The 12179-nt window shown below is 41.9% G+C and overlaps 1 protein-coding gene across 22 annotated transcripts in view; it reads right to left on the bottom strand.

The window, feature by feature from the left end:
• ARHGAP12 (Rho GTPase activating protein 12) overlaps positions 1-10947 on the bottom strand; it is a 116497-nt gene extending 105550 nt beyond the window's left edge. For 5 of the 22 annotated variants that reach the window (XM_071215442.1, XM_071215443.1, XM_071215444.1 and 2 more), the window contains exon 1: positions 10701-10793. The gene's annotated coding sequence lies outside the window, so the exon portion shown is untranslated. Of the gene's footprint in view, positions 1-10129; positions 10553-10700 lie in introns of those variants that run through there. The other 17 variants (XM_058297724.1, XM_058297723.2, XM_058297733.1 and 14 more) reach the window with 13 other exon arrangements.
• Positions 10948-12179: the final 1232 nt, after the last annotated feature.

Below are 12179 nucleotides of genomic sequence, written 5' to 3'. Positions count from 1 at the left end.
TTCTGTTCTGCTATATTCAAAGCCCTTTCTTTCATGCATTACCAGGCCATTAGTCACTGAGTGCGTTCATCCTCTTACATGAAAGGTTTTCACTTAGAACTTTTCAAATTTCCACACTGAAATACTTATCCTTGGCTGACTTTTCTTTTTCTTTCCTGATAAGTAGTAAACTAGCCTAAGATATATCTTTGAATATATGGAGATGAGAAAGGGAAAATGCAGCTAGTTTTCAGAGGGTTCTAGTAGCTTGGACATACTATAATTGATCAGCCATTTAACCAAAGGAATGGAGAAGAGGAAAGTATGAAGAATAACAAACAATAAGCTGTATGATCTCAGGCTGGTGGCAGAGGGGTTGTATGGGGGGGGAGGGGGCGCAAAACAATGGGTTAAAGTGCAGTCCATGTTTAATCTTTCTCTGCCAGAGTTTATGACTACACCATCCCCAGTGACTAAAAAGAGAAGTATGAAGGAGGAGTTAGGAAAAAAGATAAGGAAGTCATTTTCTCTATGTTCAACTTGAGAAATCCAACCCAGAGTTTTAGTTAAAGGCAAGAAGTGGGAGGAGACAAGGGAAATGGAGCACTCAAAAGACATCTATATAGAAAAGGTATTTAGATATCAAGGCAGATGAATGAGCAAGAGCGGGCACAATGGGATAAGAAAACAGGGCCTTAGATTTCATGTCAATGCTGCAGGAAGTGGGGGAAGCTCGGGAGCCCTTAAAAGAGACTATTAAAAATTATAAACCTGTAGAAAGCCACATATTGGGAATTATGAATTACAGTCAAAGCCTAGGAAAAGATCATTAAAATGAAAAGGAGGGGAGCAGATGTAACTCAAGAAGTTGAGCACCTGCTTTCCATGTATGAGGTCCTGGGTTCGATATCTGGGACTTCCAAAAAACAAAACAAAAATAAATGAAAAAAAAATGAGTCCCAGAACTCAAAAAAAAAAAAAAAAAAAAAGGAGAAGAAAAGCCTTATTATACACTATGGATTTTAAAAGAATTGCAATAATTATGAGGTGGCTCTAAAACTTAGATCTAAGTGAAAAGTATTGGCAAATATGCTAATTCTTATGCTCCCTATTTTTAGTTAAAAACATAAATTGTATTAAATCAAAAGTTTCATACATGCACATTTTGTGTCTTCCTCTATTCCCAAACCTGTGGATTCTTCTCTTTAAACTAGGTTGAGCATTTTCTTATTCTCTGAAGCATTCTGGTGAGAATTCCACTTGTTAACCACAATGCTTCCTGAGCATTCATGCTGCTTTAACTGAAAGACTCTACACTATGACCACACTCCTCCATCCATATTCATCCCACACATTTATAAAGTACACCCAATCACTAGTATATATACAAAGCTTCTGTAACTACAAAAATACCCACGTAAGCTTTCATGCCTCTTACAGTCTTCTTCCTCCCTTCTTTCAACTACTTCTCTCTCCCATTTCAACAAAAACACAGACTCACACTCACACAAACACCTGCTTACAGTTTTTTTTTTACTTCTCTTCCCCCAAATCAGATTCAGAACTTTCTATCATGCTATTTCATCATCTAATAGCTGCCTCCTTTCCGTCTGCCAACTTTTCCATTTTTTTCCCTGTGCTACCTCCTAAGAAGCCTACCACATATTACACAGCTCAGCAAATGTTATCTTCCACCCCCAGGACATCTGTTTTAATCAACTATATCACTTAGCATGATATCCTTACTAGGTATATTTTTTAAAAAAAAAGAAAGAAAAGAAACAAGCAAACACTTTAGAGAAATATAGTAAATGTATACAATTCAGTTCTAAATACACGTGTATATCCTGCTTAGCAATTCTAATATTGTAAACAATAAAATATTAATAGCCTCAAACAAACAAGTAGATAATAATCAACTTTAAAATACCACAATTTAAACCTTGATTCTTGCCATTAATTTAAGTAGTTATAAAAGTACATGGTTAAAATCATTCAGCCCTAAATAGGCCCCTAGTAAAGAATTCAATTAGACTGAATGAGTACAACAAAATGGTAAAGAACAATTCTAGCATAAATCCTCCAAATAATTTTTAAGTTCTACACTTAACAAGAAATCATAGGACACTATGAGGTGCTTAAAATTTTTCCTTAACTCCTGTCTTCTAAGAATAGATATAAAATACAAGAAATTACTCATCTATATTTAAATAGGCTACCTAAAGAAAAAGAAGGAATATATAGTGACTAATATCATAAAATGATGCGGCCATATAGAAATAGCAAAAATAGGAATAGCAGAAAAGATACAGAAAGTATCAGGTACCTGGAAAGCAGAAGAGAATACAGTCAAGTGTAAACTGGTAAAGGAAATTCAAAACCAAGATTTAAATAGGAAACAAAAATGAGGAAACAAAAGAAGCATTTGAAGGAAGAAAGGTTTTACCAAAAATAACAATTGAATGGTGGGTTTTAGAAAGATTTATGCCATAAAGTCCTACTCAGCTATGGGGCAGGCAAGATGGCTTAGAAGGGGAAGTGGATTTGGCTCAAGTGATTGAGCTCCCACCTACCACACGGGAGGTCCCAGGTTCGGTTTCTAGTGCCTCCTGAAGAAGACGAGCAAGACAGCGAAAAGATGCAATGGGCAGCTGAGGTGAGCTGACACAACAAGATGCCACAACAAGAGACACAAGGAGGAAAACATAATAGACACAACAAAGCAGGGAGCAGAGGTGGCTCAAGCAATTAGGCACCAGCCCCCCACATCAAAGATTCCAGGTTCCATTTCTGGTACCTCCTAGAAAAACAAGGAAGATGAATAGACACAGCAAGTGCAAACAACGAAGGGGTGGGGAGAAATAAATAAAATAAATCTCTTTTAAAAATGACTAAGAAAATATTCCAATTTGGAAAGGAAGAAATATGACCTTGATTTTGGCAATGAGTTTTTAGATACATCAAAAGCATGATCCATAAAAAAATTTTAGATAAACTGAACTTCATTAAAACTAAAAGCTGGGAAACAGATGTGGCTCAAGCAGTTGGGCACCCACCTACCACATAAGGTCCCCGGTTCGGTTCCCAGTGCTTCCTAAAGAAGACAAGCAAGGCAACAAGCTGATGAAATGAGATGACACAATGAGAAGACACAATGAGAAACACATCAAGCAGAACGTGGAGGTGGCTCAAAAAATTGGGTACCTCCCTCTCACATAGGAGGTCCTGGGTTCAGTGCCTCTTAAGAAGACGAGCAGACACAGGGAGCACTCAATGAACAGAAACAGCGAGCACAAACAACGAGGGTGGGGGGAGGGGGGTAAATAAATAAATAAATCTTTTTTAAGAAGCTAAAAAACTTCTCCCTGAAAAAGATACTGGTAAGAGAATGAAAAGACAACCTACAACGTATGAAAACATATATCTAATAAAGGACGTGTATCCTAAATATACTCTTAAAATGCAACACTCAAAAAAACAAGCAAGCCAACTAAAAAATGACTAAAGATCTGAACAGACACCACAACAAAGAAGATATACAGAAGGCAAATAAGTATATGAACATCACTTATTATTAGGGAATTACAACTTAAAAAATTAGAATGGCTAATTTTTTTTTTAATTGACAACATCAAATGCTTGTGTGGATGCAGAGCAATAGAGACTTTCATTCATTGCTGGTGGGAATACAAAATGGTAAACCACTCTGACAGTTGGGCAGTTTCTTACAAAACTAAACATAGTCTTATCATACTATCCAACAATTACATTCCTAGATATTTGCCCAAATGAGTTGAAAACTTTTGTCCCACAAAGGTGACCATGAATGCTTACAGCAGTTTTACTCGTGTTAAAAATTGGAAGCAACCAAGATGTGCTTCTATAGGTGAATGGATAAAGAGTGGTACATCTATACAATGGAATTTTATTCAGAGATAAAAAGAAATGAGCTATCAAGCCACAAAAAACACTAATATTTCTTAAATACATCATGTTAAAAGAAAGAAGCCTATGAAAGAGCCACATACTGTATAATTTTAATTATATGACCTCCTGGAAAAGGCAAAACCATCAGACAGTAAAAAGATCAGTCATCTCCAGGGGTTGGGGAAGAGGTAGGAGGGTTGCATAAGTAAAACACAGGGGATATTTTTAGATAGGTGAAACTATTCTGTATGATACCATGACGGTGGAGATACAACATCATTTGTTTGTCAAAATCCACAAATCTTTACAACACAAAGATTAGAGGTAACCAAGAGGTAGGGAGAGGAGGAATGGGGTGTTAATGATTACGGGTACTAAGCTTCTGCTTAGGGCAAGCAAAAAGTTTTGATAATGGATGGTGCTGATGGTAGTAAAACATGTACTGAACTGTACACTTGTAAAAATGGTTAAAATGGCAAATTTTCTATTATATATATCATAAACACATATACACATCCATCAAAATGCAAATTAATATTCAAATTTTTGGAAAATTGAAAAGTAGGACTTAAGCAGCACATAAACAAATGATGTACTATTACCAATTCCCTCACAGCTTTCTGTCCTCTAGTGTGTGTGTGGGGGGGGAGCGGAACTCCATGATTCGCCATTATTATTCAAATTTAACAACACACACACACACACACAAACATTAAAATTCAGATGACGCAAATTAAAACCAAAGCAAAATATCACTACATATCAATTTAAAATTAACTGAAAATTAAAATAACAAAGTGCTGGCGAGGACACAATGCTAGTGGGAATGCTAAATGGCAGGTCCACTTTGGAACAGTTCAGTAGTTTCTTATCAACACACATTTCCTGAAGAGCATATTCTAGGCCATGAAACAAACCTCAGTAAGTTTAAAAGGATTCAAATCATACATGTAATTTCTTTGACCACAATGGAATTAAATTATAAATTTAAAAGAAGATATCTTAAAAACTCCAAAATGTGTGGATCTAAATAAAACTCTTCTAAGTTAACACAGAGTCAAAGAAGAAATCAAATAGCAAATTAGAAAGCATACTGAACTGAATGAAAATGAAAACATAACACTCAAAATTTGTGGGATATAGCTAAAGCAGGGCTGTAATAAACTAGATAAAACAAAAATTAAACCAAAAGTAGAAGAGAAGTTATAATGAAGACCAGAACATAAAATAAAATAGAAACAGAAAATGACAGAAGAAATCAATGATACCTCAATAAAGCTGATGGACAATATTCCAATAAAACCACAGATATCACTATCACTAACCACCTAATAGAGTGGCTAAAATTAAACAAACAAACAAACAAAACCTTTAAAAGTACAAAGACTATACAACCCCCAGATATTGGTTCCTTTGAGGGCTAAAGAGACCCACGGGAGTTATGGTCATGGCCGATGGGGTTAACTACCAGGGCAGATGGCCCCTCTTTGGAAATGGTGTTTATGTGTGATGAATCTGGACTCAGATGGGATCTCCCTTCATAAGACTTTCATGCCAATGTGCTGGAGGTGCAGTTAATGTTGGGGTTTAAGATATATTTAGGGGATTTGAATCTCTGGACTGACAATGTGATAGCCAGATCCTGAGCCTCAACAGACTCCAGCACCTACAATCTGATTTATTGGACTTACCACACTCAGCTAAGATGGAGTTGAAGAAGGACAACCACCACACCATGGAGCCTAGAGTGATTACAACTGAAAATGGGAGGATTGCATCCAGCATCCAGGTGGAATCTGACCCTCCTCTTGACATAGAGGTGCAATGGACACAACCAATCCAATGTCCACATAGAAGAGGTGGCATTGGAATGGGAAAAGTGGACATAGTGGACGAAGGGTATGGGGAAAGGCAGGAAGAGATGAGAGGTGGAGGCGTCTTTGGGACATGGAGCTGCCCTGGATGGTACTTCAGAGGCAATCACTGGACATTGTAAATCCTCACAGGGCCCACTGGATGGAATGGAGGAGAGTATGGGCTATGATGTGAACCAATGTATATGAGGTGCAGAGGTGCCCAAAGATGTACTTACAAAATCCAATGGATGTGTCATGATGATGGGAACGAGTGTTGTTGGGGGGGGAAGAGGGGGGGTGGGGGGATGGGGTTGAATGGGACCTCACCTATATATTTTTAATGTAATATTATTACAAAGTCAATAAAAAATAAAAAAATTAAAAAAAAAAAAAAAGTACAAAGACTATTTTGTATGGCAAGATATCAGCAACTAGAATTCTCCTACACTGCCGGTAGGAATGCAATATGGTACAACCACTTCAGAAAACAATCTGGCAGGTTCTTATCAATTTTAAGCATACACTTACCATATGACCTAGAAATATGTCTTCTAGGTATTTACCCAAGAAAAATGAAAACATGTGTCCATGCAAACACCTTTCATGAATGTTCATAGCTTTATTCATAATAACCAGAAATAGGAAGACCCCAAAGGTCTATAAACTGGTGTATGCCTAAACAAACTGTGGCACATCTGTAAAACAATGAAAAAGACACAAACCTCGAAAGATCTTTGTGAGAGTGCAAAGAGAAAATCTGTAAAAGTATTTAGTGAACTATAAAGCATGAAACAGAGTATCCAAATTAATCACTACTTAAAGCAGCAAAAAATGTGGGAGAATACTCACAAATCATACAGTATGCAGCTTTTAAAGAAATCCATGCTTGATTTACTTAGCACAATGCTTTTGACATTCATTTATGTTGTTGTATATATCTATCTATATTCCTTTTTATTGCTGAATTTTAGTTTACCATATGTACATTACACCTCAATAAACCAGATTTCTTAATCCAATTATAACAAAATACAAGCAATTTTTCAGCAAACTTTTAAAGACACCACTCTAACCTCAAAATGTATTCTAAATTCTGCTGTGCTACAAAAGAAAGAGCACAGGATTTAGGGACAGAAACCTGAAATTTAAATCTAGACCTTGCCTTTTATCAGCTCTCCAGCCCTGAGCATCTTATCAGTATAACAAAAGAAACAATACAAATCTCAAAGATCCTTGTGAGAATGCAAAGAGAAAAACATGATAACCTACTGTATAAAGCATGAATCAGAATGGCCACATTAATCATTGCTCGCTCCCGGAAGTAAAAGTTGTGAGAGTAGAAAAATACTCAAAAATGAAGTGATCACATAAAATGAGTTCCTCCTCAAATGTTCTTGTTTCTAACTCTCACTAGCTGTGTCCGCGAAGGCACATAGCTCAACCTCTCTGGGCCTTGGCTTTTTCCAACTTCAAAATAGCTTAATAGTACATACTACCTATTGGAAAAATTAAATGAGTTAATATGTGTTAAGCACTTGTTACAGTGCCTGGCACACAGTAACTGCTATATAATTTTTAGCTCTTATTATAAAAAATAATTATCCTACCAGACCTAATCCTAGTCCCCATCCTGCCCACCCAAAATGCAGCAGTGTAGGTGATATTAATCATCTAGATCTGGGATTCTCAAACTTTAATAAGCAATGGAATCACCTGGGGAACTTCTTTTGCTTGAATAGACTTTTATTTTAGAATAGTTCAGATGTACTGAATTACTGCAAACATAGTGTTTCCCATACACCCCACACCCAGTTTCCCCTATTATTTAACATCTTGTATTAATATAGTACATTTGTCACAAGTAGCCAATACTGATACATTATCAGCTAAAGTTCATACCTTATTCAGATTCCCTCTAATTTTCCTTAATGTCCCTTTTCTGTTCCAGGATACCACATTACATTTTGTAGTCATGTTCTGGCAGGCCAAAACACAGATTACTGGGCCCCACCCTCCAGATATTCTAATGCCAGCAGATATGGCAAGGGGCCCATAAATTTACAGTTCCCAGTTCCCAAGGGTTGCTGATGAGGCCAATCTGAAAATACACTTCTAATAGCATTGGTCTTGGAAAGTACAAATAGCTCAAGTGGCTGAGCACCTGCTTCCCATATACAAGGACTTGGTTTAGATCCCTGACCCCAGTATGTCAAAAAAATAAAAGACATAATTCCATTGGTCTAGAACAGATTCTGTACTCTAAGAACTGTGCTATTGTGTTGTACAATACAGAAGCCATTATAGTCGCATGCGGCTATAAAGCATTGGAAATGTGGTTAGTCAGAAATGAGACGAGCTGTTAAGTATAAAATACAAATGGTATTTCAAAGACAGGAAAAAAACAAATTATCTCAATAATTTTACATTACATGTTAAAACGATAATATTTTGGATATACTGAGTTATATATTTTATAAATTTTTCACTTGCTTCTTTCCTTCATTTTTTACTCTAAAATATGACTACTGAAACCTTTAAAAATGGCACAGGTGACTTGCATTACATTTCTGCTAGACAATGCTGAATTAGAATAGTGTGGTCAGGGCAGAATGGCAGCGTCCCCATCACCTGGGGGCTTGTTAGAAGCGCAGGTGATTCAGGCCTTGGAGATGTTAGCTAGCATTTGAAGTTCAGTTCAAATAAAAAGCCAATCACCTGCAAAACGAAACTGCAGAAAAGTAATAGGGAAATGGCTGAATCATGGTAAAACCATCTGCAAATGAGGATCTAGCAGTTAGATCAGTTAACAACTGGAAGAAAAGAAAAATGACAAGGGTGGTAACACAACAAATTCCTCAAAAGAGGATTTGAAAGCATGATTTGAAGTACAAGGGTGGTACTATCACTAAAAAGTATTGAATATAGGATAAAAAAGATGTTTAATTCACTTCTCTCTCCCACTATTTATTATAAAGTTGTAGTGACCATTTCAGGCAGATTCACCACAAGCTGTTTTTAACAAGGACCCTTTTTCTGAGATACGTAAAATATGGGTACAACCATTTAAGAAGCCACCATATTTCACTGTTTTTTTATTTCAAAATTATTTAGTAATTTCGTTACCCTTATTATTCTCAGAAATGTCATCTGCATAACTTAAAAATACTTAAATTTGTAAAGCCCACATTCTATCAGCCCATTTTTAAAGCACATCGAATACTTTCTAATTAATGAAAGAAAAGCCAAATGAATAACTAGAAATAATACACTTTTTCTACAGCATTTGCATATTTACATCTGTCTCACTACAACAGAGAAGTGAGTGAAAAACCTAAAGATAGGTAAAATACTAACGATCATATAAGGGTAAGTTATCAATAGCTGCCATAATAAGAATGAGCAATCTTCCCCAGGGTCTATGGTTGATAACGTATGAACAGAAATCTGACAGATTTTGGTTTGTGTGCACACACATGTACTCACCAACTGATTACATTACACTTTTTTCCCCACAGAGAAATCCCTCCAGAGCAACAGTGCTATCTGCGACCACGGGTCACACGTACTGCGTTTGTCTGGCGGTGCGGGTGGCAAGGCTCAGTTGTCAAGCCCTCACTGCCTGCTCTTGCACTGCTCTAGGTTCCCAAACCCTTGCTCTGAAACCTTTCTAAGGCATTTTTCAAACAAAGAGAAATACTGGCACCAGCAGCCGGACTGTCTACTCAATCCATAAGAGGTACAGAAAAATGGTGCATTCCATATAATGCACCCTCCCATAGAGCAGGTAAGGAAAACTAGATAGGGACAAATAACGTGTATCTCCAGGCCACCGTTTCCCAAGTTTGAAAGAGGTGTGGCTGGGGGCTAGAGACTTTTTAACAACCTTTTACTGAAATATTCCGACTCCTCTAAGGTCTCACCTCTAAAAACCGGTAGTTGAACCGGGACCAGAACCCGAGTGACCCCTCATTCAGTGCTCCTTCCTCCCCGCCACCCGCCCCTTCGAAAAGTGTGCATAAAAGGTCAATGGAATCTACTTCCAAATGTCCTGATCAACCATAAAGCCAGCCACAACCAATCGTGGTATCCTAGGGTTAACAACCTTTACCAAACCTCATGAACAACATTTCATTTGGAATAACATTAAGAACTCTCAATAGAAGTATACTTTAAACACGATTCTTTAGCTTTTGCCAAGTGCATTGAAAACGGCTACTGGAGGCAAAAGGAAGGCATCACAACGCCTCTAACACCCAAGGCCCAGCCTTTTTCTCCAAGGATGACCGGGTGGGCATTTCTTCTCGGAGGTTCTGCAGGAATTTTGGGTACAATACGAGGACAGCCATTCTTAGGAGACAATCAACTACCTTGAGATGGGGCGCAGGCAGCGGGCCAGGGAAGGGGATGTTCTAATTCAAGGACTTGGAGGAGAATCCTCGAAGAGCTTGGAGGGCAGCAGGGGCGCGGCCCCTCTCCAGACGGCAGGGAGGTAAGTGCCCGGGGTGAGTCAACAGGCCGCGTGGGGGGCGGCAGGTGGGCTCCGCGGCCCCCCACCCGCGACCCCACCGCAGTTTGGGCGCTGGCACCCGGAGCAGGGAGGGCGGACCGCACCGGGCCTCGGCTTCTTGCACTTACAGACACACACCCCGACACCCTCCTTCCTGGGGGCGGGGCGGGCGGGCACTGCCCGCACACAGGAAGTCAGGAAACCCAGGGGGCTGGAGAGCCACAACTTGCAACCCCGAAAGCCCTCTCGCCCACGCCCGCCAAGGTGCCGGCACCCGCTCCCCGCCCCCCGCCCCGCGCTCACCTCGCGCGGCGCACCTCCCGCCCGCCCCGGCGCCCGGCCCGAGGGGCTCCCGCCTTTGTGCGAGGCGCTCGCCGCCCTCCCCCGGCGCGCTCCCCTCCGTCCGCGACGACCCGCGCCCTCCGCCTCACCGAGGGTCCGGCGGCGCGAGGCCGGGAGCCGGAGGGCGCCGCGCGGGAGGCCGCCCCCCGCCACCAGCAGAGCGTTCCGACAGCGCGGCGGCCAGGCGAGCGCGCACCAACGCGGCCGCCGCGTCCCCCGCAGCCCGGGCTCCGGGGAGGGTAAGTGCCAGGGCACGTCGGAGCGCGGCGACGCGGGGGCGGGGCGGGGCGGCGGGGGCAGCGCGCCCGCTCACGTGACGGGCTGCCCGCCGGGGGCGGGGCGGGCGGCGCGCGGGGCCGCGGGAGCTGAGGGAGGTGAGGGAGCGGAGGGAGCCGGGCGGGGCAGAAAGCCGCCCGGTGGGTGGCGGGTGCTTGGTAAACACCAAGTGGGAAGCGCTGAGGAAATGCTCGCGGGTGCAGCGGGGAAAGGCGAGCGGAGAGCGCGCCGAGCCTTGGGGTGTGAGGAACGCGCCCAGGGGAGGATAAGTGGGGCGGGGGGCCCAGCCCGCGCCCTTCCTGGGTCTCCTGGCCCGCCGTGGGGCGCTGCTCGATCTCCGTCAGACTTTCGCGAGCCCGAAAAAAATCCCACCCGGACACTTGGAAAAGTGCCACCCGCTGCCTCAGGGGGCCGAAGTGGGACGCCGGGGGCCCGGAGTCCATCTCCAGGTCCACGCGGAGCTGCCCTTCGCCGAGGCCGCCTGGGCTGGGCCGACCCCGCTGTGCAGACTGAGGGCTGAGGAGGCCCTGGGGACGCGGGGACGACCGCCCGGCCCGCATTCGGCCTCACTCGGAGCCTGCGGAGCGCAGACCCCTTGGGGCCACAGTGCCATTGTCAAAAGTCATCCCACTTTGCAGTGTGGCAGCCCGAACCCGGAAGTCATGGGCGTTAAAGGGTTTTGATGACAGTCCTGTGGCGAAAAGAGCCCTGCTGGAGTGAGACTCGGAAAAGAAACCTGGCTCCTGCTGTAAATTGCCACTTCACCAGCTTGACCTCAGCTATCGAATAAGAGCATTGGCTGAATTCTAGCCCTAGAATTCAGTGACTTTGAGAAGAATAACAAGTGTTAGGACTTCAGATACCACTCCTTCATTCATTAACCAATTGTTGGTTGATTGTGGCTGTTATGGGACACGCACGGAAAGATCATGAAATTTTAATAGTACAGGCTAGAAGAAGGAGGAAAAGAAACCAGGGTATGATTCAAAAGTCACTCTCTGAAATTGGCTCCTCTTCTGTGCGTCACCTCGTATTTCAAGATGCCACAGTGTCTGGTTTCTGTATTATAGCAAGCTGAGCTCCCCTTTTTTCTTTAAAAGACTCAAAGAACTCACTGAGATAGTGGCAAGAATTTAACAGCTGTACTTTACCACCTCCTTATAAGCATAATATTAATAAGTATGAGACGACACGACGTCATTGCCCTTGCTACCTTCTTTTCCTTGGCATCATCTTTTCTGTCTCCCTCAGTTTCTAATATGGTCCCTTTTCCAGGCCATTGTTCAGCATAC

Source organism: Dasypus novemcinctus, chromosome 5 (assembly GCF_030445035.2).
Source record: "Dasypus novemcinctus isolate mDasNov1 chromosome 5, mDasNov1.1.hap2, whole genome shotgun sequence".
NCBI classification, from domain to species: domain Eukaryota; kingdom Metazoa; phylum Chordata; class Mammalia; order Cingulata; family Dasypodidae; genus Dasypus; species Dasypus novemcinctus.
Note: the sequence above shows the minus strand (reverse complement) of the source record. Positions and strands in the feature narration are given on the sequence as shown.